This window comes from Lactuca saligna, chromosome 3 (genome assembly GCF_052625555.1).
Source record: "Lactuca saligna cultivar CGN05327 chromosome 3, ASM5262555v1, whole genome shotgun sequence".
In the NCBI taxonomy this organism is placed as follows: domain Eukaryota; kingdom Viridiplantae; phylum Streptophyta; class Magnoliopsida; order Asterales; family Asteraceae; genus Lactuca; species Lactuca saligna.
In genome coordinates, this window is record NC_136419.1 from 19,509,302 (window position 1) to 19,516,793 (window position 7,492).

Below are 7,492 nucleotides of genomic sequence, written 5' to 3' on the forward strand. Positions count from 1 at the left end.
CTTGGATTTTCATATCCTGTGATTCGAGAAGAGGCAACGCGCAAACTGGAGAAAGATTTTGGAATCATGTTTTGGATCACTTTCACGCGCTACTTGGAAGGAAAATGGATCGGTCCTACGACGAGGTTAACGGGAAATGGCGTGATCTTCGCGCGATTTGCACAAAGTTTAATGGCATATTTGAAAATCTAAAAAATATGCATAAAAGTGGTTCCAACGATTTCAACATTTTATCAACCGCGTGCTACCAATTCAAAGTGACCAACAACGGTAAACCATTTGGTCACCAAAAAGCATGGGAAGTTTGCTGTAAAGGTCCAAAATGGGTCCTTAATCCGGAGACATCGCATTCGGACTCAACCACCGGCCCCAACAAAAGAGCAAGAACTTCTGAATCGGACACGGGTTTTGGGTTAGACCTCAATGATGACGTCGATGTTGCCGAGGGAGATGGTCCACCTGAAGTCCAACTCCATCGACCACCGGGAAGGGACAAAGCAAAATGGGCGGCGTCTTCAAGCGAGAAAGCAACCGCAACTAGCGACGATGGGCTTGTGGAATCAATAGATAAAACTTTAAGTTTTCTAGAAAAAATACGAATCCACGGAGGACGCTCGTCGCCAAAAAACCACTCTTACCGATCTTCAAATCATAAACTCGAAGCCCCTACCAGATCTCGACCCCGAAAATTTCGCGACATTTATCAAAATCCAACAACGTGTCCGTGCTAAGTATGCGGATTAGGTTCTAATATTTATGTTTTAGTTATTGTGTGTTTTTTTTAAGTAAAGTAGGATATATAAGTAATTTAGGATTTTTTTTATCGTTTAAGTATTTTAGGAAAAACAAGTAATTTAGGATTTTTTTATTGTTGTTTTTAAATATTTTAGGATTTAAGTTTGTGTGTTTAAAAATTAATGCAATGTTTTTTAATTTAATGTTTTTAATGTGTGTTTTATTTGAATTATTTTTTAATTTAATTTAATATTATTCAAAAATATAAATAAGAAAAAAAAATGTTGTGGAGGTGATGTGGTCCTGATGGTAAGCATAACCCTTAACCTAATAGTGGTATGTTTTGCACCCACCACTACAATACACCTAGAGACAAAGGAACAAAAAGATTCCAGCAGAAAATGGGACCACAAACAACCACGACGGCACGACTTCAAATTAGTGGGACAGTAGGGGTATTATGGGTATTATGGCAGGTCCTCTGTCATGCCCAGGTTATATTAGGAGAGTGTTGTTAGAATGGTCAGACAGAATTTTCTTTAGAAGTTTCTTCTACTTGGAGAACATAGCATCTCGAATCGCTATTCCTTTCTGTTTTTTCATTGTTCATGTTATTATTATGAGCTGTGAGCAATATTAAGTCAATCGTTGCAATCTGTGTTTTGGGTTTCTTATTATTGAGTTCATAACAAATTGGTATCAGAGCATTTACCGTTCCCTGGAGTTATGGTAGGATGAGGAAAAGAAACTGGAGGTACTCAGCTTAAGAGAGTGGAGTCGTTGGAATCGGAGTTGGGTATCCTTTATACTCGAATGGAGACTCAGGGCTACCAGATTCAGCACCAGGCTGATTCAGTGGCCTCGTTGGAGATGAGAATGGAACAGAGGTTTGAGGAAGTGTTAAACGCCAATGCTAGAAGCAAGTCTAAAAATTTCGGAGGAAAGAATACCCCTTTGGAGGCATCCCAGAGCGTACTCGGGTCTGGTCTGGTGGACACGTCGAGGATGGTGGGTCCAAGGTCCAGTGGCGGATCTGGAAACCGCACTGAAAGCAGTGGTGGTCCAAGCGGTGGAAACACCTGAGGCGGAGGAGGTGGAACACGACCAAATGGAAGCAACGAAGGATTAAGGTCCACCTGGCTGTTCCGAAAATTGGATATGTCGTTATTTGACGGTAGTCATCAAGATGGGTGGGTTCTCAGAGTGGAGCGTTACTTCAGCTTCTATCGACTGTCTGAAGCCGACAAGATGGAGACAACGATGGTTTCCCTAGAAGGCGATGCTCTGATGTGGTATCATTGGGAGCACCGTTGGAGACCGATAACAAGGTGGGATGAATAGAAGGCCCTCTTCATCCAACTGTTTCGACCTAGACACGAAGGTACGATTTATGAATAATGGTTCAAACCGGGTCGGTTTGGACTACCAACGTTCTTTTATCGAACTACTTGCCCCACGTTGTATGTTACCGAATGATATCACAACGGGTCAATTTGTCAACAGGCTCCAAAGTGACATTATATCGAAGGTTAGAATGCTTGAGCCGAGGAACGTTGACCATGCGATGGCCTTTGCCATTAAGGCGGAAGAGAAGCTTCGATCCCATACATCCCAACCCAAGAAAACCCTAACCTCGAGTGTTTGAACGAGCATCCGTTCGTCTTCAGCGAGAACATTAGTCGGTACCCCTTCCTCACTCCCATCAAAACCACGTATTATTCCCCTAAAAGCACTTCTTCCTCTCAATTTTATACACCCATAAGCAACTCAGGGAACAATCGAGGGTCTGGGGAGGTGAAAAGACTGACTGACAAGGAGCTACAGAACAAGAAGGATAAGGGTTAGTGCTATCGTTATGACGAGAATTGGAATCCCGGGCATCGATGTAAGAAGAAAGAATTGAGTGTAATGCTCATGCGAGATGAAGAAGACGACGAAGAAGAAGAGCCACCCACAAAGAACACAAGCGTGCCTATCAGGGAGATAACCAATTAACCATTCTGTTCGGAATCTGTTTGAACTCAGTGATGGGGATGACTAATCCAAAAAACCTCATGTTCAAAGGAACCTTGGCAAAAACAGACGTGGTAATGCTCATCGACCCAGGGGAAACTCACAATTTTCTATCCTTAACTACCATACAAAAACTACACATACCCGTCACTCCTACAACTAAATTTGGGGTTTCTTTGGGAACCATTAAGGCTGTGTCTGGCCAGGGAAAATGTGTAGGGGTCCTCTTACAGGTACAAGGTCTAGAGATTTTGGAGGATTTCCTACCTCTAACTCTGGGAAATTCTGATGTAATCTTGGACATTCAATGGTTGGAGAAACTTGGGATTGTGACTACCAATTAGAAAACCCAATTGATGAAGTTCCAAGTGAATGGGCAGTGGGTAACCTTAAGATGTGATTCTTCTTTGGAAGGAGTTAATATTTCCCTAAAAAATATGGTGAGAACTATAGGCGCCATAAGAGGAGGGTACTTGATACAACACAGGCACATGAGAGTCCACGATTCAGCCCCTTCGGTACTGATAACTCCGCCTTACCAGTAGTCCTACACCCAAAAAGCAAAGATTGAGAAGATGTTACAAGATATGCTTAATTCAGGTATCATACAGCCCTCATGAAGCCCTTTCGCCATCCCCGTGCTTCTAGTTAAGAATAAGGATGGTTCCTAGAGATTCTGTGTGGACTACAGGATTCTTAACGAGGTGACCATTAAAGACAAATTCCCAATCCTGATAATTGATGAACTTCTGGACGAATTGCATGGTTCTAGAATTTTTTCAAAGTTGGATTTAAAGTCAGGGTTGTTGGATTTGGTGTCTAAATCCATAACTATAACTACGATGTACTTGACCCGATTGTAGCATGGTCCTTTTGGGTTACCTTCACCCGTGCAATTTGATAGGATTGACTTTTGAGAATAAGGTTATTTATGATTTATTAATATATTACAAGTATAATATATTAATATGAAATCATGTTATTTAATTAGTATTGATCAAGAATTAATTTGGAGTTAATTTTGTGATCAAAAGAGAATAATTAAATATATGAGGGTTAATTATGTAAATAAATGATTCTTTTAGTGTGGGCAAATGATCCATGGTTATTTAGGATGGACTAAATCAATGAGGTAACCCATGGATAGTCCATGGAGGTTTTAACCCATGGATCGTAAGTAATATGAAAGGTCATTAGGGCTTACAAAGTGTAACCCTAGCATTTGCTACACTATAAATAAACCCCTCCTATAGCCAAAATTGGTTACATGAGTAGCCACAACATTCTTGGAGAGTATGTATTGATTTTGTGCTAAGTAACTTATTCTCTCAAGCCTCCTCTTGCATATTGGTGTTTGTGAACCATTAGAGGCAACAGACTTGGGGTGCTCAAGCTTTCAAAGGTCAAGAACTACATGTCCTTCTAAGAGGTAAGTTATCTAACTAGTTGTATTGTTCATTTGACAATTTGTATGCTAGTTAGGATATATGCTTTGGAAAATTGAAAATATGCATGTATAATTAGAGAAAACATAGATCTAAAGAATTTAGGGTTGTATGTGCACCATAGGAGTATTATAGTGCTCAAAACCCAACAGTGGTATCAGAGCTTAGGATTGTTTTCTATTATACTTGATGCTTGTTACTTTTCAAAGTTGAAAAAAATCAATTTTCTGGCCTCTGACTGGTGAACTCACCGAGTCCAATGAGAGACTCAACGAGTCCACTCAGTAACAAGGGAAACTCGACGAGTCAATTCATGCACTCGTCGAGTCCATGGATCTAGGTGCAGAATTTCGAGTTTTCTTGGCTTGGCTTGGATTGGAATCACTACTACAAACTGTTTTACATCATTTTTTATGATATGGTAGTGATTATGTTCATCCAATCAGAAGATAATTGTCAAAGTTTTAAGATAATTGTTGATTTATATGATAAACAAAGTTGCTTGCAAATTGTTGACTTGATATTATCTTGTTTATAAGTTTAGCTAGATCAATCATGAATTATATAAAAAATTTAGTTGTTGAAAAATTGATCTAAATGAATTTTAATGACCTCCATAACTTGTGCTCAAATTATGGAAAATGAAAAGTATCATACATTAAAATGACATTAAACTCATAAGTTATAGAATTGAAAGGACAATTGTCAAATATTAAAATAATAGGTTAATTATTTGTATTATTTAATATGAATTGCATTGCTATATGAGTTATATTAGATCAATAGAATATTATATGATAATTTTTCTTTGTTATAATTGATCTAAATGTTCTTTTATAAGTTCCATAACTTGTTCTCAAGTTATGGAACATGAAAAGTCTTATCATAAATGTTTTAATGAACTCCATAACTTGACCTCAAGTTATGGAAAATCAAGAGTCTTTTCATAAATCCCAACATTAACTCATAAGTTATGGATAGAAAGAGTTTTGACAAGTTTCAAAAACTTACCCTCAAGTTTTGGAATTTGTAAAGTCTCATTAATGAAACTTTTATTCCAAACCTTAGAGTTTTACAAGTTAAAATTCAATCCTTATACGTTATAATATTATAAGTTTAATCATATATATATATATATATATATATATATATATATATATATATAAAAGACAAGTCACTCTTACTGTTAGTATGCCTCATTTACGAAGCCGGTTTACAAGAGGGTATATGGTTACAACCTATAAAATGGCGGTGGAGGGTCGTTAGCCGAATGGGTAGCATAGGAAATTAATTCTCCCTCATTAAAAGTATAATGATAAATATAAACTAACTAAACTTTTATTAAATTCCCAATCTTTGTTACTTTCGGAAAATGTGAAAAATGGTGCTAATCCATGAAATTACACTTTGCACCTTGTTAAGTCGTTAGTGGAGTGTGTGTGGTTAATTGGCACAGTAATATGGGACTAACAAGGTGTGACAAAGGGTAGCTTGATGTTAATTATATCTCAATGGAGCTTGTGTGGTTAACCTGCATATTGATTAGCTGATTTGTAACATTTGGTGTACCAAGCTAACTTGCATGGTTATTCAGACCTTGTTTGTGATCCTCGACATCCCAGTCACAAACATGAATGGCACAATCGATATTTAAACATGCCATTGAAAAGCTCAATATATCTCAAAGGATCTAGGAATTTCAATCCAATTACAACTTAATAATCCATTTCGTTTTTCATGGTGGAAATTGGTAAATCGTCATTTACCTACCTTCAAATATTTTATAATTGGATTACGATATCCCTCTTCACAATTGTAAGATATTGTGTTGGGTCCTAGCCTTAATATTTCATTTTTGGTGTTATATTAAGGACTTAAATCAAATAACTTGAATTTCTCCCTTTATAGATGTCTAGGTCAGACAACTATGGTCTTCCAGAATATGTTGGAAAAGGATTTCCACATGAATATGATATTCCACAATATCATACTTTACTTCCTCCACCTCCTCCAATTATTCTCCCTAACCCACAAGTTCAAAGACTTGAAAAATTCAAGGTCACTCAAGCCCTATTGGCAAGCCAAGACCAAGATGGAAGGTCTCTGTGTGCACATGTTTTGGAGATGAAGTCACACATTGACAGGTTGGGAATGTTAGGAGTTGTTGTGTCAAGGAAGTTGGATGTTGACTTGGTTCTTCAATCACTTCCCGATGATCCTCTAAGGACACCTTAGTGCATTTGTCTGGCTAAGAAGAGGAATCAGGAATTGTTGAAATGGTTAAATCAATTACGATGAATCATACTTCGTTCCAAAATCAAATCTTAGAGTCATACTCCAAGATTGTATATTCAGCGACATATCAGCAAATGTAGAGTAAAATGTTTTCTACTCTTGTACATGTGAAATTGCTGAGTTGTAATGTTTTGGATAAAACAAAGATCAACTAATACCAATTATCAAAAGTGGTTGTCTTGATAAGAAATCACACTGACTCTTGAATATTTGTTTGTCAAGTAATGTTTCTTGATAGATAGAATATTATATGTCAAAGGGTCTGTGAGAGTCTTAAAGATCTTGAAACGTTTTAAGAACTAATCAAGAGTCAACCTATTGTTAATTACTAGCACACGACTTGAGGTTTGTAACCTATCATGTTGACATATTCTTGTTTTTGTGCCATTCCAATTAAGATTGATTATGCACATGAGTTGTATGTGCTCTCAACTATTTGCATAAGGCTAAGCACCTTGATCTGTGAAGGTTCATTGATCAGTAAGGGTGAGTTGCTCAATAACTTGGAACACATGGTAGACCCTTGTGCTACAGAGTGGCAAGGAATTAAGATTAGATAGATTCAGTCCATATGAGTTTGGATTTGTCACTAACCTTGTATTAAGATTTTGGTTATGAAAAGTTCACATGGATAGGAACACACACACCATAAAAAAAATCTAAGTGTTATAAGGTTTCTCTCCAATTCATGAAAATGATTGTGAGGAAACACTTTCACTAAGTAGATTTTAAAGAGTTAGCAATTGTGAATTTGCATTCTCAAATTTGATTATGACTATGTCATCCCTCTTCATAGTTCAAATTATGAGAAATGGAAAAAGATCTAAACATTTGAGACTTATTGCTATAAGTTCTAAAATTGTTTAGACACACATATGAGTTTTCTAATAAAAAGTGTGTGAGCTTATATAAAGGCTTATCGAAGCATCTCGTATCAGAAATCTGAACTTTGGTAAGAAAGTCAATAAAGTATTGATTTTTAGAAGTTCAGCTAATTTTTTGGA

At 37.0% G+C, this 7,492-nt stretch overlaps 1 long non-coding RNA gene across 1 annotated transcript; it reads left to right on the plus strand.

Moving 5' to 3' along the window:
- Positions 1-1,283: 1,283 nt before the first annotated feature.
- On the plus strand, positions 1,284-3,671 carry LOC145033435 (uncharacterized). The gene is made up of 2 exons (XR_013677550.1): positions 1,284-2,116; positions 2,239-3,671. It is a non-coding gene; the product is annotated as an uncharacterized LOC145033435 (long non-coding RNA).
- The last annotated feature ends 3,821 nt before the right edge of the window (positions 3,672-7,492 follow it).